This window comes from Protopterus annectens, chromosome 2.part0 (assembly GCF_019279795.1).
Source record: "Protopterus annectens isolate FY-2018-M chromosome 2.part0, PAN1.0, whole genome shotgun sequence".
NCBI lineage: Eukaryota > Metazoa > Chordata > Ceratodontiformes > Protopteridae > Protopterus > Protopterus annectens.
Genome location: NC_056728.1, coordinates 1,255,843,861 through 1,255,871,360, shown reverse-complemented (window position 1 = coordinate 1,255,871,360; position 27,500 = coordinate 1,255,843,861).

Genomic DNA, 27,500 nt, shown 5'->3' with positions numbered 1-27,500 from the left:
CATTACATGAGATATGGATGTCATTAACATTCTGAGTTGAGATGACAGCAAGGACAGTACATACATACATCAATATAACATGTTGGAAAATACAAATGGCTCAGAAACCACAATCTCCTTTTGCAAGAATCTAACCAATCCCACCAATGTTACTATTGACCTGTGTATTAACTGCATATGCCACAGAAATTGACATAACACACATAAAAGGAAGATCACCCTCGAAAGGAATTATTCACTTTAATATTCTAATGGTAATGCATCCCATATGTAGATGTATCTGGTGTTTCAGATGTGGGAGCAGAGTGTTACATACATTATATCTTGTCTAAGGCACTCCTGCTTAACACAGTTATTGTGCAGACGGATAAGAACAAATGCAAACACCACACTATGATGATGTGCATTGTCAGCATCTGCCACAGGAAGTAGCAATGGATATTGTCACATACAACTGAAATTAATGTGTGAATTAAGAAAGGATCCCTGACAATTATCAACATGTCAGACTGTTGGCAATTGAGTATGCACTGAGTATGCTCATGTGCACACAGTTGTGATCAGTCCTATATCAATGGTCCTTAATCAAGGAAGGTTTATCTGTATTTCTGAGCACATATCACCCTAGAAATGGAGCACAATTGTGTACAACGCAGTACTCAATGCATGTGCCACAGTATCACTATCATCATGACATCGGCAAAACAAATGTCTCCTTCCATGAAATCCAAAGCTATTTTAACATATGTTCATGCAACATATCAAGGGATAATACTGATGTGATGTAATGGTTGTTGTGTGACATCATCAGCACATTCACATAAAATTATTCCCTGTGCTAGTATTGAGCATCAAGCCTTACAGCTCCTCCAACTAAAAACATGGTTCTTAGTTGCATGTGTCACATTGGAGCTGTTATCACAGTTATTGAAATCAACCTATGTGAAGTTATTACATCAGCTGTACTTTATTTGCCCATCATTTTTATCTCTTTCCTCAGCTTAAACAAGCAAATAAGACTCCGTGTTAAGTCCTCCGTGCTAACTATGAATCCAAATTAGCTTCCTCAACTAAGGACAACCATAAGGCGTTCTTTAGTTACATCTGTAACCTAAAACAAAAGGCTCAGACTTGTGCCTAACTGGTAGTTGACGATACCACATATACTGTGCCTGTGGATATTGCTAACCTGTTAGCAGACAGGTTCTGTGAAAACTTCACTCCCACTTCCCCACCACACTTACTCCAACACATCCCTACCACCTGTCATCTACCCTGTATCTCTAAAGAGTAGGTCATAAAAGCCCTAAGGTCAAAAACACTTCATCTGTGGGACCTGATAATATCCCAGGCTGTGTCCTACATGAATGGGCTCAAACAAGAATTAGCAACACCATTGGGTAGTCTGTTCAATCACAGTCTAAGCACCGGTTTTGACCAAGCTTAATGGAAAAAGTCCACCATTATCCCCTTGCGCAAAGTTGGTGCGTCCACTGACCCTAGGAGCTATAGACCTATTATCCTGACTAGCTTTATTTGCAAGGCCATGGAGAGAATCATTATGGAACTTATCAACAAAGACATTGGTAACCTCCAAACACCTGACCCTACTCAATTTGGATTTGTCAAAAGGAAATCATGCTTGTTAAACCTGGTGGATTTCTTCAAAACAGTCACCAAGGCCCTTGATGAGGGGATATCTGTGCACATAGCCTGCCTAGACTTAGCCAAGGCTTTTGACACTGTCCCCCACTCAGGCATAATTGGCAAACTCACATAGCTAGATATCATGCTGTATATCATTAGATGGGTCACTAACTGGCTCATTGATAGAATCTATATAGTCAAAATAGGGGAATCCACCTTCAACAGCAGACCTGTAACTAGGGGTGTTCCACAGGGATCCGTCCTGGGACCTCTACTGTTTGGAATCTATTTCTCTGAAGTGCAAGCTAAAACTAAATTTCTGTGACAGACAAAGTTTGCTGATGACTGCAAACTGGGAGCGGTCATAGAATCTCCAAACAATGTCAACATCTTACAAGAGGGTCTTACACAAAGAAATGACTGATGCCAAAGTCGTGGCCTTAAACTCAATGCAAAAAATGTATTCTCTCTTTCAATGCATGTTGGAGTCTACCTTTGACACGTAAGGACCAAAACTTAATTCAAAAATGAATTGTTGTGCTTGTCTTCTCCATTTGTGGGATGCTAGGCGGTGAGCAAACAGGGTTAACTCCTGAAGGAAAAAGTGAAAACTTTAATTTGCTTAACCTTCTGTAGCACAAACAGGCTTAGCAGTGATGCATGGCATTGACAGTAGTGAGCGGAGAAAATCCAGCTGTTACCTAACTTTCAATGTGGCACAAGGTATAAGCTGATTAAGCAAAATAAAAAAAGTGGAGTTGACACAGGGTTTTAGTGCTGTATACACATTATTTTACAAAGAGTGTCAGAATGTGATTATCATACGTAATTCTGATTATGACTGTAAGACTACATAGGAATGACTATCCTAAATATATTGACTGCCCAAATTTTGTCAGTAATGTCTACTGAAATCATTTTTATACTGCCTATATATCAGCCATGCTTCAAGGGAAATTGCAAGTTAATTGGGTCTACAATTTGTTAAACATGACAAGGATGGTATGTATTTTGAAAGAATTATTATGACTCAGCCCATATCATACCTATGTTTATAGGCAGACTTTCTTGTGAAGGACAGTAGCCAAAGGATATAAGATGAACACTTCATACATCAGCTTACTAGATATGTTACAGTGGGTTACTGTCAGTACATTGAATGGCCACAACATCGAAATCCACTGCATCGACACCTCAGAACATCGACACCCGGAGTGCCAACGATCACCACACGGTAAGGAACTATTTGGTCATCCATAACTCCGAAACTACCAATGAAACAAACACACAGATGTGGGGGGCTTCACCCCCACACCCCCTTACTTAATATTCCAACCCTGAGAATGACTTAATATTCCAACTCTGAGAATGCACTACCGCGAGGCTACAGGGCAAAGTTCACGGGGATGGCCAAACGGTTCCTTACCATGTGGTGATCGTCGGCTCTCCAGGTGTCGATGTTCTGAGGTGTCGATGCAGTAGATTTCAATGTTGTGCCCGTTCAATGTACTGACTAACCCGTTACAGTATAATGTGATGAGACAGAAGAGGTGATGAGTGACACAGAAATGGAGAGACGCATAACAGTTTGTGTTATGGCACATGTATGAATACCTGTATGGTGTGTTTGTATTACTTATTTCCTCATTCAGAATGTGTCCTGCTCTGTACCATTAAGTAACTGATACATATATGGATAGAGAAGATGTAGGAGTGACAATAACCAATATATCCCCATACGTCTGGTTGAAGAAGGTGAGGAAATGAGCAACATGATGTTGACATGAGGATGGTGTTTTGTTGATAACAGATGCCGCACACACTTATAAAAGTACTATTAATATGGAGAACAATTACATTACTGTATAACATATGTCAGGATTCAAATCTTTGGCAGTAGAAATAAAACTTTACAGACAGCTTGATTATCTTAGTTCACCACAGACAAGCTCATGCTGTACTAGCTTTCAAGTACAAATTCTAAGAGATATTCACAGCAAGTTCAATAAAAACATTGTGTAGGCAGCAGTATTTATTACACTTAAATCAATTGTACTCTCCTTTGCACTTTACATGATATTCAGCAGCCTGATAGTTATGGAAGAGTAACTGCATCACAGTTTATTACCTTAAGTCTGCTTTATTATAGCACAAAATACATATGGCTAGTTGCACCATGCTAATCTTGGCAATGTGGTCTAAGGCAAAAACTCACCACATTTTGCAATAATACTGAAATGCATTTAGCATAACATAGTGCACTTGCTTGTTGCTAGAACTCATGCAGATGCTAAGGACAGTTATCAAGATGAAAAATTTACTTTGCAGGTTTGATCACTATCTCAACATACCAACCACTGTGATGTCCCTCTTCTGGGCCTGTGATCAAGGAGTCTCAATCCTCACCACTGACACTAGTGGGTAATGTTTACTGTGGGAAAATTAAACACACACAGTATTTTCAGATGCAGTTCTCTGCACCAAGGACAATTTCCCTTAAGAGCACACAGAGAATGCACAATCCAGTCCTGCAGCTGGCTGTCTCTTCAGGCTGCAAATAAGACTCCCCAGTGACCACTATAGAGCTGAGTACTTAGCCAGGTGTTTCAAGCCAAGTACTCCACCACCCTTTCTGTGAAATCAGTGCACTCAGTGTCCCTGTTCAAAGTAGCTGTCTCACACACACACTCCTTGAGATTTGATTTTCACACACACACATACATACACACCTGGGGAAAGGCTGGCACAGCTTACCTGCTGTGCCACCTCCACCCAGACTATAACGTACATTTACTGCAACCAGAACACCTGCAGCCAGCTACCTTAAGGCTCTTACCAGGGTACCCAAATACACTTAGTAAAATTATTACTTATACAAATGGCAGTGTTTAACCAAGCAGCAAGACTTTCAGGAGTGTGTAGCCACAGTGCTACTAAATAAATGCAAGTTCTCTCAAAAGTTAAATATTTTCTGAAACACCAGTCACAATGAAAGGTTTAGATATATTTAATAATAAATAATAATAATAAACATGAAAAATACTATCTAGTTACAATAAACACCATAATTTCAATCACAGAAAATATAAAAAAAACAACACAGATGGAATGACTCAGACAGCTAAAGAAAAAAACAATATTTGGTGACTCTCGCTATATTTTTTAATTGACTGAAGGATTACTGTTCCCTAGCTACTTACTAAAGCAAGGCAAGATGAAAGTGGATAGGCTTCTTGTCAGGTCCAAAAACAGAGTGCACAACTTCAGTGCTGGCTACAGAATGACATCACATCTGGTCACCTGACTCTTTGGTTTCCACACTATCCTCTCACTAAAAACTGAGCCAGAATATGGCACTGGTGTATCATAATACACACACACATAATTTTATCTAAGGTTCATTGCAGCATCTGGAAACTGTAAAACAATTCCAACATTTTTACCCTTCCTGAAGTAACTAACAAGTAATTCTCTGGCACCCCAGGGTAGCAATTAGTTCACCATTAAAGGGGCACTATCTCAGATTTTTTGCTAGAGGAGTTTGTTTATAATTTAGTACTCTGTAAGCACATGTTCACCTAGAAGCAAGGTTTTCAAAGAGCCCTTTTAGCATACTACAGGTCAGATTACACAGACTCTCAGTGGGGGTTGGTAGAGGAAGTGCTTTGAACTTACAGTTTGCCCTTTTTTTATTTTCTTTCCCCCACTCATGAGCAATTAGATTTGTTGAATGACTGTATTTTACTTTGCTAGAGATGCTATCTTAGATTAGTACTAAACTAACTGCCCTTGTGAGCCATTTTAAGCCTAGCCAATTATCCCTTGTGAGATTCAAACCTGGGTTTGTAAGGCAAACACATTAACCATTAGGCCACTCTCACAGACCTGGAGCCTCTTTAGCAATGAATAATAATAATTATTCAAGCCTATGCAATAGTATTTTTCATGCTTGTTGCTACAAATATTTTCCCTCTGCTGGCAATTATTTTTCATATGGTCTGTTATTAGTGTTGCTTGTTACTGTGTGTGTGTGTGTGTGTGTGTGTGTGTGTGTGTGTGTGTGTGTGTGTGTGTTTTTATAATCATACGGATTTTCCCTCATTTTACAGCAGCACGGCATTGCTTTGGTCATTCGTGTCTTGCAAAAAAACATGTTGAGTAACAAATGTCCAAATATTCTAAAAGAATAAAATATTTTGCATCTTTTCTCTAAAAATGTCATGCAGCTTTGGAATTGAAATTAATCACTGCTCTAAAAGTATTTTCTCATTAGCTGATATATGTTGTCCTTCAGAAATCACACTGTAACTATTTGTCTAATAGTGATTCCATCCTACTGGATTTCTTTTCTCACTTTTTTCTATCATTCATTGTGGTAAAATATTTTCAACTTTCACATCTTTCCTGAATGTTTGACTGAAGTACAGTTAATTTACACTGATTAGCATTTGAAAGTTGAAGTAAATGCAATCTATACATTTCCCCATATACTTTTCAGCACCATTCCTAGAATATTACAGTAGGTAATTACAGGGGTACTTTTACTAAGGCAGTAAAAATTAAGCCTTTCGGCTTTACCCGGTTAGGGGTCGCCACAGCGGAAATCCGGTCCACTAATGATTGGCAGTAGAGTTTTACGTGCTGGCTTGCCGGGCCTAACGCACAACCTTCAGCGAAGGAACGCCCATTCACGCAAGTTGACACACAGAAGATGCTCTCACTGAGAATTGAACATGCAACGTCTAACTGTGAGGCGACAATGCTACCGCAGCACCAAGACAGTAAAAATTAAGTGCTGCAACAAAAATCTCATGACATTGATAACCCTATATTTGACAAGTTACAGTCTATGTATCTATGTACACACACAATCTATGTGGGCTGTTGTTGTGTCTTTCGGCTTTTCCCGGTTAAAGGTCACCACAGCCGAACTCCAGTCTGCTAATGTTTGGCAGTAGATTTTTACGTGCAGAGTTGCCAGCTCTGACGCACAGCCTTCAACGAAGGTACGCCCATTCACGCATGTCTCCACACAGAAGACGCTCTAGCTGAGAATTGAACAGGACAACATCTTATTGTGTGGCGACAACACTACCGCAGCACTACCACCGCAGTGCACAATCTATGTGGGTCTATATTATATAATCGAAGTTTTATAACTTCAAATACCATATGGTCAATCCCATATAGTCGAAGTTATAAAACTTCGAACAAGTACAAAAAAATTTAAAAAAAAGTAACCTGAAGGATTTAAAGAAGGGGGGCAAGCCCTTCTGTACCACCCACACCCCCCGCCTTTTAAATGTACCAACTCCAAGATCACACTACACTGCAGTAAAGGGAAATATTCCCTTTATTCATGTTGGTAATGACTAGGTCTAGGATACTGTTGCCCCTGGTGGGGGTGTGGATAAGTTGATCCAGGGCACTGGAGTTTATGAATTCCAGAAAGCGTTGTGTGAAGGAGTTGGTACATGAGTAGTTTTCCCAGTTAATGGTGGGGTAGTTGTAATCGCCCATTATTAGGGTGTTTGGTTGAACCCTAATATTTTCCAGTACATCAAGAAAAGAGGAGTGGGAATCCTGGGGCATGGTGGAGGATCTGTAGCAAGCTACAATTTGGATTGCAGTTTTGCCCAGAGTTAGTTGCACTTGGACAAACTTGGATGCATTATGCTGAGCAACTAGCCTGGTGCCTTTGGTGTTCCGGTCCAGGTTACATGGCCGAAAAGTGTGGTATGAGGTATAGCCTGGTAGTGGAGGGGTGCTCTCTGGAGCCTTGAACCAGGTCTCAGTTACTGCACAGATATTGATGTTCTCTGTTTTAAGGAGTGCCTTGAGTGAGTGCATTTTGAGATTTAGACTTCTAGCATTGAGTAGCATTACCCTCAGTTTTTGCATGCCTGTTCCTGTTATGGTGGTGAATTTGTCATTTGAACCTTGCCTAAAAAAAGCACTATAGGGGCAGCAAGAGCCTTAGCCAGTATCTGGAATCCCAGGGGCGATAGGTGCAGGCCATCTCTGGCAAAGCATTGTGGTCTGTCGACCATGTCATCCCAAGCAGACAGACGCTGGATCCCCTTAGAATGACACCAGGAGCTTAGCCAATTTTTGAAGTCAATCAATTTGTCCTTGTACTGTGGTATCATTCTGGGTGATGGCAGAATGCTACTCAGGGCTAGGGTTATACCTGCCTGGGCTACAAGATCAGAGAGCTCTTCCATGTCTCTTTTCATGTAGTCCAGGGAGGTACGTCTCAGGTCATTCACACCAACATGAACAATGACAGAGTCATATTTGTACTTGTTGTGGAGTTACCTGAGTGCGTGGGTTATGTGGCAGATCCTGGCACCGACAGGCAGCTGACAGTAACCTTCTCCTTGTTTAGCCTGGTGAGTAGGACATCAGTGTGCCTGACTATAGAGTCACCTATGACTAGTGTGTTGGATACATTGTTTTGCCTTATTGGCTGTGGTTGAGTGGCACACTGAGTCTGTGGGCTATGTGTCATTTGGGTTGTGTTGGGGGGTGAAAGTTGCTTGTGTTTCTGCTTTGGAGGTCTCTGTTGCTTGGGCAGATTATTATTGAGAGCCTCCGCAAATGTTTTTGTGTTTCTATGTGTGGATTTTGGTGGTGTAGATTTAGTGAGACTATGTGATAAGTGTAGTGTGGTGCAAGTCTTTACCTTCTCCTCTTGAATGTCAAGTTCAGTCTTGGTTGGAGAGAGCTTTACCTCCAGTTTGGCTAGATAAATGCATCTCTCACAGGTTGTAGTGTTAGGTGGTAGGAGGAGAGGGTTATCTGTGTATATTAGGCAATTTCTACATTGCCCCAAGATGCCCAGATTCATCAAATAGACAAGAGAAAACACTGGGAGCTGACCCTTGGACATGCCTGAATAAAAAATGATTTTCCTCTAGATAAGTGAGGAAAGTGAGTACAAGAGCTGTCTTTCTCTAAGCAAGTGAGGAAAGTAAGTGCAAAAACTGTTTTCCTCTAGGTAATGAGGAAGGCTGAGTGCTATAGTAATTAGTAGTTTATTTAGTGCTTACAACAAGTTCTGAACAAGTGCTGAGCATGATTAAGCAAATTCAATTGCTAAAACTAAGAATCTGAATCTGCACTAGACTAGTTACAGGAAAGAAACAAGTGCAAATGCGGGCTTTCAAATCTGAAAGTTGAGAGAAATGGAAAAGATTGCCCAGATGGCCAATAACTACAATTTCTGGGCCAGAACCACTCCCTATGTGGTAGACAGGTTACCTAGTGCTTACCACTCCCACTGACAAGCAAGAAGGCTTTCCCTCCAACACAGAAAGGCTTGGGGAGCTCAGAAGCTTACATACAGTCCTGGATACAGCAAATCTGTACCTGGACTACACTAGTTACAGGAAAGGTAGGAAACAGGCTTACAGTTTTTTTTTTTTTTTTTTTTACAGAAAAGTAACTAAAACAGCAGTAAAAACAATGCAAATGCAGTGCAAGCTAGCACACTTGAGTATGTAGCAATATTAGACCAAACACAGTTTAATAAAATGTGATTAAATTAAAAATTACTAAAAACAAGTGCAGAAGGACTGTATTAGGTAGAATATGGTAACGAGATGGGACTGGGGGAAGTGTCCCAGATCAAATCTACAGTGGGGCGGGCAACTGCAAAATCCACAAAATTTAAACAACAAACCATAAATAGGGAAGGTGGGTAGGACAAAACACTTTCAGCAAAGATCTCAAAAACTATACAGTGAATCAAAAATAACAGTGCACAACTCTGAATAAAATTAGTCCAGCAACAATTTACAGTACACAGTTCTGAAGAACCAAACAAATATACTTAGCTCTGTATATTTCCAGATAGTTTGAAAAGAGCTCTGTTAGACACAGGTTCCAGCAATGATATGCAGGCTGTTAACTAACAGAGTCTATTATTATGCAAGTAATCCTTCAGATAGTCAGAACTTAAGATACAGCAGAAAGGAGGTGGGATAAAAAGAGTATTTAGGATCATAGGATCATAGGAGGTTACTAAGCTATTGGCCCTGAGGCCCTTATAAGCCTAGACAAGAGTTTAGCCCATGTTTAGACAAATCAGTAGCCAGTGCCCCTGTCCAGCAGGGACATGGGTGGGATCCCTGGGGTATATTTTCTGTTTCCCATCCAGTTATCTAGGTCACGCTTAAAAAGGGGTAAAGGGGTACTCTGCTTGATGTGGAGAGGAAGTCTATTCCACAGATGAGGTAGTCTCTGGGACACAAATCTGTCCCACCAACAAGTCTTGTTGATGTCACAGACCAGGTTGAGGCTGCACGTGTGGGTTACTCGAGTGGAGCTTGACTTGCAGATATTCATCAATCCCATTAAGGTGGGGTCCATGATCACCTTGTATGCCAGACAGAAGTCACCTCTGAGGAGTCTGTATGAAACTGAGTAGAGAGATAGGTCTTTTAGCCTGGCTGTGTATGGTAGATGTTTGAGGCCTTGGGTTCTCCTGGTGAGGAACTTCTTTGGTCTCTCCAGCTGCCGCATGTGTTTTGTGAGGTACATGCTGAAAGTTGCATTGTACTCAATAATGGGCCTTATAAGGGAGGAATACAGGGATGTTATGACCTCCTTGTCTCTGGATTAAATACCCTTACTTATGAGGTAGGCCCTTGTAGAAGGCTTTCAGTACCACAAAAGCAACATGGTGGTCAAAAGTCAGGTTGCTATCAACCTGGGTGCCCAAATCCCTCACGACTGATTGAGTGCTTAGGACATTGTTATTAATGTGATAATTTGTGGGGACATCACTCTCCTCAAAGGGGATGATGATGCATTTTTTGGTAGTCAGCTTGAGGCCATGTTTCTGGCACCAGTCATTTGTCTGAGTGAGACCCTCTTGGAGGATGTCCTCATCAGTAGTGGAATTGATGATAGCACCCAGCTTGCAGTCATCATCAAGCTTGGTCAGCCATAGCCCACTAGTTTTGGCCTGCACCTCAGAAAAGTATATCCCAAATAACAGAGGCCCCAAGACCGAACCCTGGGGTATGCCGCTTGTTACTGGTCTACTGCTTGAGGTGGCTTCACTTATTTTGACTATGTGGGTTCTATCAGTGAGCCAGTTTGCTACCCATCTGATAACATATGGATTGATGCCTAGTTGAGAGAGTTTACCTATTATGCCCAAGTAGGGAATAGTGTCAAAGGCTTTGGCCAGCTTAAGGTAGGTGGTGTGCATTGTCTTCCCCTCATCCATGGCTTTGGTGACTGTCTCAAAGAAGTTGATCAAATTTAGCAGACATGGCCTCCCCTTGGCAAAGTCAAACTGTGTGGGATCAAGTGTTTGGAGGTTGCCAATGTCCATTGCTAATTAACTTGCAGACATTAGCCCGACTATTACATACTAGTTTTAAAACAGAAGTGTGACTTATGATTTCTTATCCCCTGAAACTAAGAGTTCATTCAGTCCAAAGGAAACGGACTTTCCCTTGTGGCTGGGAGAAATTGCCGTTTTTGCAGAACTGAAATAGTGTTTGTTAATAGAAACACATTGTTATGTAATTCATGAGCCACAGGTATAATACTATATGGTGGTTGCAGTTATGAATTTTTAATGGTGGATTTTATTGTGAACAGTTGAAAGGGAATTGGTTTTAACCAGTATAAGTTTTAATGAGATGCATACAAAGGTTTTTTAAGAAAGTACTTGTAATCATGTGATTAAGTTAATCACAGGGGTTTATATACAAATGATTGGGGAGTGACACTGTTTGTTCAGTTTGTATTCTGAAGAAGTTGGAGAATGCTCTGACGAAAAGTGTTTGTCAAACGGCTTAAATAAATTCATTTATCGTGTGGTTTTACATCAGCATTGTGTTTGGAGTTTGTGTATTTAGATCCTTCGATTTGGGAACGTTTTGTGCAGTTGTTCTATTTAATTTCTGAGTACCTGCCTACTGTGTTTTATGTCCTGTACACCAATGTACACATATTACATGGTACCTGTAAGCAAACCTTTAATTGTGCATTTTAATAAAAAATTAAAACAAATAGATTTGTACTGTACTCTCTATGGTACCATAAATTAAACTTAATCTCTGTATGAAATCATTTAATTTGTTCCCATTATTCAGCTCTTTGTTTGTTTACATATTAATTTCAGTTTGGTTACCATGTAAGTGGACTGCCTGACAGGCTCTTTTTAGTCACAACTTGACCTCTATGGTACGAGATACAAATGGAAAATGGAAAACAGAATAAAGTATTATACCACTTTCTAAAGGAATGTTAAACAGTTTGGCAAAATTCAGAACTGGAATTCAAGCAAGATAGATTAACGTATAAGAAATGGAAGTGAGAGCAAACTAGAACTAGAACTTTGAAGACCAAACTAATAAAACTGGACAGCTAAATTAAACATAGCCTGAGACAAGATCTGAAAAATTTTGGAAAAAACTTATATAAAGACATTGCGCATAATAGAAAATCATTATATGCATCTATCCATCTATCTATCTACACACACACACACACACACACACACACACACACATATATATATATATATATATATATATATATATATATATACACACACACACACAAGATGTGGTAGGTCAACAAAGAAGTTTTCACTAGACTCTCGCTAAACTCTATAAAAATCGAATTAGTAGCCAATACCAAACTATTAGGAGTCATAATAGATGAAACCCACAGTTTGACCTGCACATCCAATCAAATATCAATAAAATAAACAAAACACTAGAGCTACTGTACAGGCATAACAGGTTTCTTTCCTTACCAACTAAACAAGCTATTGCCTCACTTACTTATTACCATCTTTAACCTATGGTGCACCATTGCTAATTAACTTGCAGTCTTCCCTGAAACTAAACCTAGATTCCTGCTACAACAAGACTGCCAAATTTGCTACAGGTAGTTGCCACTCCTCCCATCACTGCATAGTTTTAAGGAAACTACCATGGCTAGAATTCCCTCACTACCTATTACTCATACAGCTAACCACTTCACATAAACTTATCCATAAACCATTAGACTGCCCTGCTCTTAGCTCCTTACTTGCCCCCTACTTTCCTCTTAGGCCTCTATGATCAGAACACCAGCACTTACTCCAAATTCATAAACCAATCCTTCCTGCAGGAAAACTCCTATATTCCTGGATCATTGCTAGATAATGGAATAACCTCCTCTCCTCTATACGTAGTGAACAACATCTCTCTAACTTCAAAACTGCCGTTCATAATCATCTCCTTTCTAACTGGATATGTAACCGTGCTAATGTACCTCCTACTACTTAGGAAACCATTACTTAACTCTTTGTCTGTACCAGTCTCGGCATTGCTTCTGTTATTCAACCACTCAAACTACCTTGTGTTGCTCCTACACAATCTAGCCTTTCTAACCAGTCTCTCTCTCTCTCTTGCTCTACATCTGTAATAGAAAACCCTTAATATTAATTTTTCTTTGTACTCTTACTGACCGAGAATGTATTAAATTTATTTTCTTCCTGTTACTAACCATAATCTTTCTGTAACTACTTTGATTTGCCATTGATACTCTATATTCCCCCTGCACTCATCTCCATATTATCTTAAATGTAGCTACTAGCAGTACAGATTCTGTAGCATTTGTCTACCTAATTCTGGTAGATTTTACTCATTTAAATTTGCTCCTATGGATACTCTGGATCTGTCTCTATTTTTTTTTTTTTTTTTTGTGGATTATGTCATGATACTTTGTAAACATGTATTGAAATTGTTATTTTGTCCTGGAGCTTTTCTCCCTGGGCCTCCACTGAAAATGGGCTCTTTATGGCCCAGTGGACTTTCCCGGTAAACAAATGTCAATAAAAAAAATAAATGTTGCTGATTCTTTTGATCAGCTGAATGACACATTGGAATGGGTGATGACTGTGATGGAATGTCTGCTGTAAGGGGGATGGCATCCATGTAGGCATAGGTCAGCAACATCATCTGATGTCAGCTGATGTGGTCATGCCTGATCACACTCCCATAGTGGGTCTACTTCCACTAATCCATCACTGGTTTTGGCATCCACTCCCAAACGTGGCAGACCATGGGGCCGTAGTCCTGAGTGTCCTCAGAGGAGATGTCATCTAGCAGACATCAGTCACATTCCGGCAGCAGCAGTGCATCTAAGGTGGGCATGGACATGCCAGTGCAACTCCTAGCAGAACCAGGTCTCTTAGTCAGGAAGGACAACAATGACCTACCAGCTCTACTATACACAGCTGAAACCTGTCTGACATACCAAGATGTAGAACTATCACACAGCTTGGCTGTGCTCATGCATACACTCACACATCAAGTTCAACTGGAGGGCCCATACAAACACACACACACACACACACACACACACACACACACACACACGCACACACACACACACACACACACACACACACACACACACACACACACACACAGATCAGGTAGTTTTAATCTGTGAGGCATCAAGCTCATTCAGTCACACTGGTCATTTATTACTTTAGTCAAATGTCTGTTTCTGTTTCTTACATGTACTCTTACCTTTTTTGTCAGCCTAGCCCCCCCCCCCACACATACATACACACACACACACACACACACACACACACACACACACACACACACACACACACACACACACACACACACACACACACATATCAACAACAGCCCCTAACATTCTTTCTGTGTAGATGTCTTTCTGTGGCTGTATTCCAATAGGGAAAACCAGCACTGAGTCTACACAGTTGCTTTATAACTTGTTGAACTGCTCCTCCATCTTGGACTGGTTGATTAGCATGCCATGATATTTACTGTGCTGAATCTAGATACTTACTGAATCTAAAACAGCATGCTATCATGTGCACATCATGCCGATATGTGCACATGGGCTTAGCAGATCATGTAGGGTTTATTGAATTCAGCGTGATAGCTAAAAAAATATATAAGAAATGGAAATTAGGTCATACCATAACTATAACTATACAGGCTAGAAGGGCATTATTGCTCATGCCTGAAATATTTGTATATATGTACGTATGTAAAAAATTATAAATATAAATAAGCTGTTTGAGTGGCTATGTTAACTATAGAAAGATGTTTCCATTTTTATTTATTATTTATTTGTATGTGCAATGGTGTTCTTTAAACTGAGTGTGTATTACAGACCGCTTGCATTGTTGCAATTTATCAGTAAATTGTCTGTTTGCAACAAAATATCACATTTGCTCTCAGATGCAGTTTACACTGTTTCACTGCAAAACTGTTACATTATATCAAAAATAGTTATCGATGCCTACATATATGAAACAGTCAAATAAATAAAAATGTGACTTCACATGGAACCTGTGTGTCTGCTTGCTTATTTTATTTATTTTGTAAAATAAATGAAACTACAATTTCACATGGAATACATGTGTCTGTTTACATTTATGTATGTATGCATACAGTAATACTAGCTAGTTCTAAGTAGGGAAAAAATGATTGCCTAGTACACAGGAATATACACGCAATAAAAGCCATTAATTTCTTGGGATTTCATGATATTTCAGATATAACTGAAGGCACACCTCTCAACCTCATAGTATAGAGACAGAAGCCATGACAGAAACATTTCATTGGGTAAAGAAGCTATCAACATCCAAGACAAAAGAGTAGAGGACAGTAACGTTAATCAAGTGTTACACAAGAACAATAACGTACAAGCAGAAGACAGAGTCAATATGACTCGTAGATGATCGGTTACTTTCCAGGAAATACCCTCTATCATTTATCCCCTAACTGTTACTAAAGAATGGGTCCTCACTACACTCTCCAGAGTTAAACACACTACAGCAATGGGCCCTGATAATATCCAGGGAAGACTCCTAAATAGTTTGAAACATGACATGTCAGGGCCACATGAATTTCTGTTCAGCCACAGCCTCCAGACAGGCTTCCTTCCTAGGGAATGGAGGACGTCAACGTTCATCCATGTACATAAAAGTGGACCATTGCCAGACACAGGGAACTACAGACCCGTAACATATGCTATTCTTATATGCAAGGCCATGGAAAGAATTATCATGGATCGAATAAATAAAGGCATACTAAATCTTCAAATACTGGACCCATCCCAGTTTGGTTTCATCAAAGGTAGGTCAAACCTACTAACCCTGGTGGACTACTTTGAGAAGGCCACTTGAGCCATGGATGATAGGCAAAATAGTGCATACATACCTGCCTCAACCTGGCAAAGGAATTTGACACAATACCTCACTTGGGTATTATAGACAAACTCACAAATTTAGATATAAATCTGTGTAACCTGAAGCATAGTCAAACGGCCCATGGATCAGACATATGAACTTAGGGTGGGGACATCCACCTCCACCAACAGGCCTCTTACTAGCGATGTTCCAGCGGTCTGAGTACTTGGGACCTCTCCTATTTGGAATATACTTCTTTGAAGTCATAGCAAATATAGATGTTCTTTAGCTGACCACATTGCTGATTACTGCAATATGGCTGCAATGATTGATTCCTCCAAAGATGTAGATATATTTGAGGAAGGTCTGAGAGCCAAGGTAACTGGTGCCAGAACCATAGCCTAAACCTCAATGCAAAAAAATGCATATTTATACCTTATGGGAAGATAACCACCCCTGCAAATTACAACATTGATAACACTCTGCTAAGAGTAGACCTAGTGGTAAGGGACTGGAGGGCTCAGGTTGCAAGCAACCTGAACTTTGATCAACATGTGTCCATGGTAATAAGAAAATCCTTCTATGTGGTACAAGTTATAAGTTATGGCAACACATGCAGATCTGAGAAGGTCATAGTCCTACTGTGCTCAGCCGTCATTAGACCAATAATCAAGTACAATGGATTCTTTGGCATGTATATAACCAGGTATTTGCAACAACTATAGCAGCCACAGAGATTCCTCATTAAAATAATACAGGGTTTAAATAACATGTCCTATGTGGATCACCTCAAAATCTTGTTCCTGTATGCAGTCTCCCACAAACTACCAAGGGGTGATCTATGCTTAACCTACAAGGCATTCTCTGATCCAGCCCTGATGACTCTGCTACACATTCACAGAACAAACAGCACAAGAATTACCTGAGCTAATGATCTGACCCTTGTCTGTAACATAAACAAAATATGTTGGAGGAACAGCTGCATGTTTCAGAGATTGCGCCTTCTCTGGAACAGACTCACCATTTTTGTCAAACAGAGCTCTTCTCTAAGCCCATTCAAATGACATTTGGACTAATGCATGGGAAATCATAAATTCACCCCTACTTCACACCTGTGGCCTTTATGGACAGAAGCAACTTGTAGATGCTCCAAGGCACAGGCATATACCAAAGCTGTTCTAGTCCTGGGCACTAATGATTGAGAAAATTGGGGCATGAATGGCTAGGCTTAAAAAGGCTCCTGGGCCATTTGCCTGGTAACCTCCTATGTGGATTTCTTCTAGTGAGTTGCAAATGCATGAAATTGCTTTCCTAAGAAATCTGCGAAACAAGAATATGGTGGAATTCAGGAATACATATAATAACAAAAATCAGCTATAGTGGAATGTAGGAAAAGGTAAGATACTGGTCAGGAAAATAAATTACATTTTACTGGGTATAACAGTGATATATATATATATATATATATATATATATATATATATATATATATATACACATATACACACACTGTACTTTATATAAAAAGACAACTGGGTACACAAGTCCCGAGCTTCTCTTTAAATAAATTACATTTTACTGGGTATAACAGTGATATATATATATATATATATATATATATATATATATATATATATATATATATATATATATATATATCACAAGTCCCTGGATAAAAAAGTGCCCAATCCTCATATGCGCACTGGTTCCAGGACTGGAATTAATTACATTGTAGAATCTTTAAGACAAAGAAATATTCTTACAATTGGTTAGGCAATGCTGAGGGGGAGGCTGCCCCCTCCTTGTAGAAGGAAGTAGTAGTCTACAAAAACTGATAGGCCAGAAAAGGGCCATACAGATGACAGAGTGGACTACTGAGGATAAGAAAGAAATTATATATCTTTACTATTATGCAACAAAAGCCCAGAATTTCCAAATCGAAGATATTCAAAAAGATTAAGAGAAATTAGAGGAAAGAAAAATACTTACACAAAAAAAATTGTCAAAAGCTTCAAATGTAAATTTGTATTCATTAATACAACAGATACAAGAAAAATATATAGACAAAGAAACTTCACCTGTTTGGAAAAAGAAGCAACCAAGGAAGTACAAAAAAGATAAAGAACAAAACATAGAGATTTTTGAAAGCAATAAAAAATAGACATGGACATGGGAAAGAGAGATATCACATACTGCAATATCTATGCAAAGGAGAAAGGCAAATAATCAATACAAAAAAGCAGCTCCAAAGATATTTGAAGAGAAATACAGGCAAAGGTATCCTTTTCTGTGGAGCTTTTCTCCCTGGGCCTCCGTTGAAAAAGGGCACTAGCTCAGTCGGACTATCCCAGTCAACAAATGTCAAATAAATAAATAAATAAATATGGAAACATTCACAACACAAAAAATAAGGTCACAAAGGGGCAATGCAAACCAGAAGATTAGTAAAGTAGAAGTTAAACAAATAGAAGATAAACTTAAGGAATACCTGCAAAGTGAAGGATTTAGTGTATAAAGCCTAACACAGGTTATGTCACACTATGATGGAACAATGAATTCCCAAAGTAAGGAGAAACACGAAAAAATGCGAGACATCTGAAGAAGAAATATGGACATGGGAAAGACAAAGAAATTTAATATGGTGCAATATTTATGCAAAGGAGAAAGCAAAACAAATCCGTACAAAAAAGTGGCACCAAAGATATTTGCAGAGAAATACAGGCGAACACATCTGGATTTGGAAAATTTTACAGCACAAAAAATAAGAAAACAAAGGGGAAAAGTAGAAAAGAGGATTAGTAATGGGGAATTTAAAGAAACAGAAACTGAAGTTATGGATTACCTGCGAAGTGAAGGATTCAGTGTAAGAAATCCTACGCTGGCAACGTTCATAGGTTCATAGGAGGTTACTGGGCTAATGGTCCTATGGCTTTACAAGCCTAGTTATGTTACACCCATGTTCCCTAATTGTCCTTGTTAAGATGGTATTATTTGCATAGCAAGTTTATGATCAGCACCGGCTACTCCTGTCCATGAGGGACATAGCTGCCACCCCCCAGAGTGAATTTGCAGTCTTCCATCCAGTTGTCTAGTTTGCACATGAATAAGGTCATTGAGGAGCTCTGCTTCACATGACTTGGGAGTTTATTCCAGAGGAGTGGCAATCTCCAGGAGATATACCTATATATATCTCTACAACATGTTCTTTTAATGTCACAGGCTAGGTTGAGATCCCTGGAACGAGTGACTGTTGTCCCATTTGATTTGCGGATGTGCAGCCTTTCCATTAGAGCAGGATCAGAGAGTACTCTGTAAGCCAGGCATAAGTTGCATCTCAGCAGCCTATAAAATACAGAGTGCAGTGGCAGGGCTTTCTGAGATTATATAACTGTGACTCAACTTACCCCAATAGATGCTCATGGCCTGGAGGAGCCTGGGTGGAGTGAGAGGCATTGACATACACCTATCTCATCCTGTGGAAGGGTGGAAATCTTCTATGCAGTATTGTTTGATCTCACTGAAGAATACAGCGAGGTATGTAGAGAGTCAGCCGGGGACATATGTTCCACACCTGCCAAGCTGCTTCATTAGTAACTTTCTGAGGAGACACTGCATTCTGAGGACGGCTTGCATGGAAGCATGCACATCCACCAGATAAGAGATTATTGTAGGGCCCTCACCCATGAGCAGGCATGTCCACTGTCAAGGTAAGAATTGTTAGGATTTACAAGAAAAGCCCCTGATGGCAACCTAAATGACAGTTCCTCTTTACTGGTTGGCACCCTGAGGCAAGGGAATGAGTGGCCGATCGGTCAGTGGTGGGGAGGGATGGCTGACAAGCAGAAGGGAGAAACAGACAATAAAAAAGACAAAACAAAATTGAAGCTGAAAGCATTTCTGTTTTTTTTTTCCTTCAAAACTCTACTTTGATAATCAATAGCAAATAAAACTGGCTTGTGTAAATACTTGTCTAATACCATACAGACAAGTAAGCACTGTGACAAAGAAACATAGAAAGTGAGCAGAATAATGGAATATCTGAGGAAAAAAATTGCCAGGAGAAAATGTGATTTTTTTTTATCCATGTGTACAGAAGGTTTACAATTCTCATTTTAGTCCTATACTGCTAATAGGTGCACTTCTGGAGAACTTATTTTAATATCAGTAACAAAAAAGGATACCTCTGAATATGGAAGAAATATGATATACAAGTCTGCATCAGAAATCACAATAAAGGCATTCTAAAAGCAGTTTATACATATAATGCTGGGGAAAGAGGTAGGGGACAAGGACATTTATTGTAATACTGCAAGAAAATCAAAACAGTAAAAGTATACCACTGAGCCAAGTAAAAATGAGCAAATCAAAGTTTTTATACCCAAGACAAATTCTAATACTCATGTCCTATAATTCACAGTGGCTGTCAGACAAAAAATGAGCCAAATCATCTATCACATCCCCCCAAGATTACACAAGCGCACAGTTATCTGCCCTTGTCCAATTACCAGCACAAACACCTGTTACCTACAACTTTTCACTAATACATATTACATCAACTGGTGAGGCCACACAACAAAATATTGTTGCTTAGAAATAAGAAAATACTTCATGTTTTAAACATTGTGTGCTCAAGGTAATATAAATTACAAATGGTGTTGTCTTGTAGCAATAGACAATATGTTTGCTAGAAGATACACGACAGGGCTAGTCACATGGTGGTGTAAACCTTGACTCTAGATGATTATCATTGTTGAAGTGACACCCGACCCCATGTGCAAAAATAGGAAAAGGGGTTATGGATGGATGGGCAAAAATATATGACAGAAGAGGCTGGCATTTCACAAACAGTACTTACATCTCCAAAAGTGTGTCCCCACACTTCAAAATGCAAATATTCTACAGACAGCATTTCAATGAAAAATAAAATTAAGCCGTCAACACTGGGGAAATGGATGTGAGGTGGCATTACAATAAAGAATGTGGTAGCAAAAGTTATAATTGCTGGCATTGCTGAAAGATGTAGCCAGAGTGTTTATACACAGTATTATATGAATGTTGTTTGTCTTTCGGCTTTTCCTGGTAAGTGTCTCTGACCCTAGCTTGTCCTTTATTATATAAACAAAGTGTATGAGAAATCTAGGTGTTCTCATGATGGATCACTATGCTTCACCTAAGTAACTAGGCTAATGTGGGTCAATATACATCAGTGCAGTTAATATGCTATGAATCATCTCAGGAAGCTGCAGCTAGTAGCACACATGTTCCTGTACACTACCCACTAACAACATAGGACTAACCTCAAACCACACACATGTACACATGCACACTTACTCAAATGAGCAAATACTCAACTAATCTGTACAAATAAACCCAAGAGTTGGAAAATCCTACCCACACATGGAAATAACTGCCCCTCCCAAAGCACAGTAAGAGTAGGAAGCTTAGACAGTACACAGATAAATTCCAATACTGCACAAGGTTGCACCCCTTAAGGAAAAATGCAACAAAAGTACATTAAACATACACTTCCTACTTATTCCTCAATGTGCATGCAAAATACACCAGCTGAGAATGAGTAATTAATCACAATTTAAGGAAAAATCTCTCAGACGTAATAAAAGCTGTAAATACCTGTAATATTCAGCTGCTGTCTGGTTCAATTATATTACATTACTATGCTATAGCAGTATTCTACCATGCTAGTTATCTATCCCTAATACATTCCTCCAAAGGGTCTAAATTCGTAATTCTTCCTTTCATAAAACATCAGCCAGTTTTGTTATAAATATAGGGAAAAATTGAGTGATATAAGAAGATTGCACTAAACTCTCTTCCAGCTTTTCCTTCTGACAGTAAGTTCTCAAATGAGACCAAAATCCTTTAGGAAGTTGGAATAAGGCCCCACCAATAATGCCTTCTGTACAACTACTCATACACTGAAGCTGTAATCCATTCAGGGAGAAGCACTTGATAGTAAGGAAATTTCTCAGTCATACAGAGAGCATGCTGTCTCCTCTGCCTCATCAAAATGAATGGACACATTTTCAGCCCATTTCACATCTTTTGTGGAATTCTATTTGCTACTGAAATGTTTTCAAGTTACTATTGAACTCTGACTTGTAGCCAACAATAATGAAACCACATTTGTAGTAAAGCACCTCTTACTTATTAAGACTTTCTATACCACATATTATAACATTTAGTAAGAATATCACCATTACTTGTATGGATTTTACTTAGCATATAAGTACAAAATGTTAGTTGAAATGTAATTAATGGTTTAAATCACAAAAGCTGTGTTTTAGTGAATACGGAGATAAAAAAATCCATAACATTTTGAAATGGTACTGGATGTTAGCAACAGATACACAAGGTAAATGACAGCCTGAACAGATAATTTACAAAAATGTTTCCCTACGTTCCATAGAGTTGACTGTGTGGTCACCATATTCCTCTCAACCTCTTAGTGCTAGAAATCTGGACAGAGCCTAAAATTATTGGGGAACAAAGGACAAAAACAGAGACAGATTTTAAATATTGCTCTTATAAACTCAAACTCTGTCATTATCATGTAATTTCAGTCAGTGATTTGACAGAAAATCACACATTTTATGACAAACATACAAAAATGAAAGGAAAAAATCTGAATAGACTATGAAAATCTGAACAGTTGAGAGATATGGTGGTCACTGACCACCAGTGGCAGATGACAAATAATGAAAAGAGGAGAACAACTATTCATCTTTACCGAGATGTTCTAATTCTTATTATCTATGAATGGATTTACTACTAGAGTTGAAGCATGCATAGTGATTAGGGAGTCAGTACTGGTTTGCATTCCAAAGTCACCTAAATTTGAGGGTCTCTGTTCAAATGTATATATTTAAGTTAGCAGAAAGTAAGCACTGCAAACGAACAACAAATGATTAATCCTCAATGTACATAGGTTCATAGGATGTTACTAGGTTAATGGCCCTAGGGCCTTTACAAGCCTAGCCATGTTATACCTGTACCCACTACCTGACATTGGTTAGCTGGTCATTATTCACATAGCGAGTCTATGATCAACACCAACTACCACTGTCCATGAGGGACATGGGTGCCACCCGGAAGGTGAATTTATAATCTCCCATCAAATTATTTAGGTTTCTATTTGAAAAGGTTCATTAAGGAACTCTGCATCATGTGAATTGGGAGTTTATTCCAGAGGAGCAGCAATCTCTGGGAGATGTATCTGTCTCTCCAGCATGTTCTGTTAATGTCACAGGCTAGGTTAAGGACCCTAGAGAGAGTGACTCTTGTGCCATTTGATTTGCAGAAGTGTAGTATTTCCATTATGGCAGGGTCAGAGACTGCTCTGTAAGCCAGGTACAAGTCGCCTCTCAGCAACATACAAGATATAGAGTACACTGACATGGCTTTCAGTCTTTCCAAGTAAGTCATGTTTTGTAAGCCCTGAATTTTCCTGTTGAGAAACTTCTGTGGTCTCTCCAGCTGCTTTAGGTGTGTGGTGAGGTACATGCAAAAGGGAACATTATACTCTATTAGTGGCCTGATGAGGGTCAAGTACAGATGAGTTATAACATCCTTAGTCTTGGATGCAATGCCATTACTTATGAGATGCACAATGTGGAAGACTTTCCTTACCACCGTGGATGCATGGTGATATAAGTTTAAATTGGTATCAACCTCCGTTCTCAAGTCTTGCACCATGGGTTTGAGCTTAAGGGGTGTTGACAATACTGCAATTTGCAGGGCATTTCTCTTTGCCAAAGAGGATAATAATGCACTTTTTGTGTTTAGTTTTAGTCTGTGGCTTCAACACCAATCATTTGTCTGTATTAGCCCCTTTTGTAATATGCTAACATCATTGGGGGACTCAGTGATTGCACCCAGTTTGCAATCATCAGTGAACTTAGTAAGTCATAGGCCATCTACTTTCACCTAGATTTCCAAGAATTAGATTCCAGACAGTAGAGGGCCCAGCACAGATCCTTGTGGTAACTAATCTAGTAAACACTATAGTGTGCTTGTTTACAAAACCATTTGGTTTTTATTGGTTCAATGTTTTAGAATTCTCAGATTTACTGCAAGCAGCATTTAGCGCCTTTGTGGCAATTGGTCTAGTGGTTGAGGAACTCTAACAGTATAACAGTATGCATTCTGTCTGTGAGCCATTTGGCTACCCATCTAGTGAAATATGGGCTCCCCAGCTGGGAGAGTTTCTCAATGATACCTGAATGGAGGATTGTGTCAAACCCCTTGGCTAAGTCAGGATAGGCAGTATGCACTGTTTTGCCTTCATCCAGGGCTTTGGTGACATTCTCGAAGTCCACCAGGTTTAATAAACATGATCTCCTCTTAATGAAGCCAAATTGGGTCAGGTCAAAGTTTGAAAGTCGTTTATGTCCTTTGTTGATAAATTCCATGATGATTCTTTCCATGGCCTTGCAGATTAGATTGTTTAGACTTATGGGTCTATAGTTCCCAAGGTCAGTTGATGGGCACCCTTTGAGCAAGGAATTACTATTGCTGTTCTCCACTCTGTGGGAACAAAGCCAGTGCTCAGGCTGTTACATGCTTATACAGAGCTTTTGTGCACACCTTCATATAAACTTCAGTATTTTCTTGGTTTGGAAGAACCTGGAAACTAACAATGGTGTCACTTAATGGGACATAGTTTGCCTTAGAAAAGTTCTTAAAGGTTTTATGGTAAGGTGGGTATTCTAGTTTTATATTTATTTCAAGAGAGATGGCTTTGTGATTTGATCTAACCAGCGAGGACATCACACTTGGGGAGTGCAACATACTCCCATATTTGTGAGTATGATGTCAAGGATATTTGTATGCCTAGTGAGAGTGCAGACTAATTGCTCCAGGACATTTGCATTGATAAAATCTAGAAATCTTTGAGTCTGTGTATTAGTGGTTGTGTATGCATCCCAGGTAATGGGAGGTAGTTGAAATCACCCATGAATGTGGTATTGGGTTGAATGGTAAGTGATTTTAGTTAATTTAGTTATGATGTATGAGTTTCCTGCTTCACGGTGTGGAACCTGTAGTTAGCAGGGATATGGTAATGGATTTTTCCTTTGGCTAATTGGGCATGGAGTAGCTCAAGCATGTCATATTGTCTGACCACTCTTCAGGTGTACTTATCCTTTATGTACATGGATACACCTCCACCTTTTGCCCTTTCATGTGCAGGGGAGGTCAGAATGTGTGCAAGGCATTATAGCCATGCACTGCAGGGATGCTTTCCATGGCTTTGAACCATGCTTCAGTAACTGCACAGATGTCAGCACTCTGCAGGGTGAGGAATACTTCCATGGAGTTTAGTGTTGAGAACCTATCATGCAATGCCTAGAAAGGGCAATTTAGGGGTGGATAATGTTTTGGCCAATATTCAAAGGCATGTTGGTGACAGGTGAAGACCAGTCCTCACAAAACATAATTGCCTGTCAGTCATGTCTCCCAGGCTGACAAATACTGGACCCCTTTGGAATGTCACCATTAGCTAAGCCAATTATTAAAGTCAACCAGTTTCCCAGAACACTGAACAGCAGTGATTTACATACAGTCAGTTGAAGCATTGGTAAAATACATATTAAAATGTCATTTTCCCCAAGGTAGTGCAATCTGGGAGTTGGTATATTTACTTTGTGGGGGGTGCAGAGGGGGCTTACCCCCCCCCCTGCAGAAATGATGTAGAAAAGCAAGGATAGTGACAGAAATAGTGTACTATAACTGTAAGTTGTTCTACAATCTATGAGAGTCAGTATGGTGAAGTCATTTTAGGAAGCTCCTAGGATAATTGTATATGTTTACACCACTTGTATTGTCCAAGAAAAGGTAAGGAAATCCTTGTTTTACATTTTGCAGGGGGGGCTGTGCCCCCCTGCCACTGCACACCCCCAAACCTCCTGCAACATAAATATGCCAACTCTGGGATCACACTACAATGCGGCACTGAGTGGACTTCCTGCTCCGCTCAGTATTGAGTCGGTGTTTCACACATTCGGTCATGTGAGCTTCGGTATAGTGAAGTTTCAGTTATTTGAAATATTGTTCATTTGGTCTCGATCAAATTAAAGTCAGTCATGCACCCGCACATATATATATATATATATATATATGGATTTATTGCTTTTCAACTAAAGTGCACCTTACTGAAAACTAGAACCCCATTTCAGCAAAAGTGCACTTCAACGAAAGTGCACTTTCACTGAAGTCTAGGTGCCCAATCGCCTCACAAATAAAAAAAAAATATAACAAAAATATGCTTTTGCAGGGGGGCAAGCCCCCCCCCTGTGCCTCCCACACCCCTCCTACTTAAATTTACCAACTCCGGGATAGCACTACACTGAGGAAAATGGAATATTCCCATTCTGCTCTGTAATGTGATCTCCGTAGTCAGTTTTCAAAGTTTCAGTACTTTGAACAAGCGAGTTAGTACAAGTGAAGTTTGAAGTACTGAAACTTCAACCAAAAACAATAGACCCATATAAATATATAGGTTCATAGGTAGGTACTAGGCTATTGGCCCTTGGGCCTATATAAGCCTAGCCAAATGGTACCCTGGCTTTTGCCACCCAAGAAAATTATTTTCCTGTTCCCCTGTCAAGCAGAGCCACAGAAGTGATCCCCAGGGTGAATTTCCTATCTCCCATCCAATCATCAAGATTTTTCTTGAAGAGTGCTAATGAGGAGGTTTGTTTGATATAGATAGGTAGTTTGTTCCAGAGTATGGGAAATCTCTGAGACAGGAATCTATCCTTCCAGCATGTTCTGTTTATTGTGGTGACAAGATTTAGGTCCCTAGAGCATGTAGCTCGGAGGGATTGGGATTTCTTTATGTGGAGCATGTCCAACAGCTCTGGGTTTGACATAGCTTTGTATGTTAGGCAGAGATCGCCTCTGAGTAGGCAATATGCGACAGAGTAAAGGTGGTGTTTTTTGAGATGGTCTGCATAGGGCATCTGTTTGAGGCCAGTAATCCTCTTTGTGAGGAATTTCTGTGGCCTTTCCAGTTGTTGTAGATGTCTTGTGAGGTACATACTAAAAGGTGTGTTGTACTCTATAATGGGTCTAATGAGTGATGAGTAGAGGGGAACAATGACCTATTTTTTTCCTGGATGAGAAACCTTTTGTGATGAGGTGTGCCACGTAGAAGGATTTCCTGACTACTGTGGCGATGTGATTATCAAAGGAGAGACTACTGTCCATCTGTGTCCCAAGGTCTCTTATCACACTTTCAGTGTTAAGTAGACTACCACCTATGTGGTAATTCATGGGTAAAGAATTTTTACCATAAGGGATGACAATGCACTTTTTGGCATTGAGCTTGTGGCTAAATATATATATATATATATATATATATATATATATATATATACACACACACACACATTTGATATATATATATATATATATATATATATATATATATGTATATATATATATATATGTATATATATATATATATACATACATATACATATATATATATATATATATATATATATATATATATATATAGCCTAGCACTCAAGTGTGGGGTCATTTATTTCACTGTTCTGACTATTTTGCTACTTGTGTATCTCTGCTACCTTTAAACTAAAAAAAAATAAATAAAAATCTTGCTTTTTCCCCACTT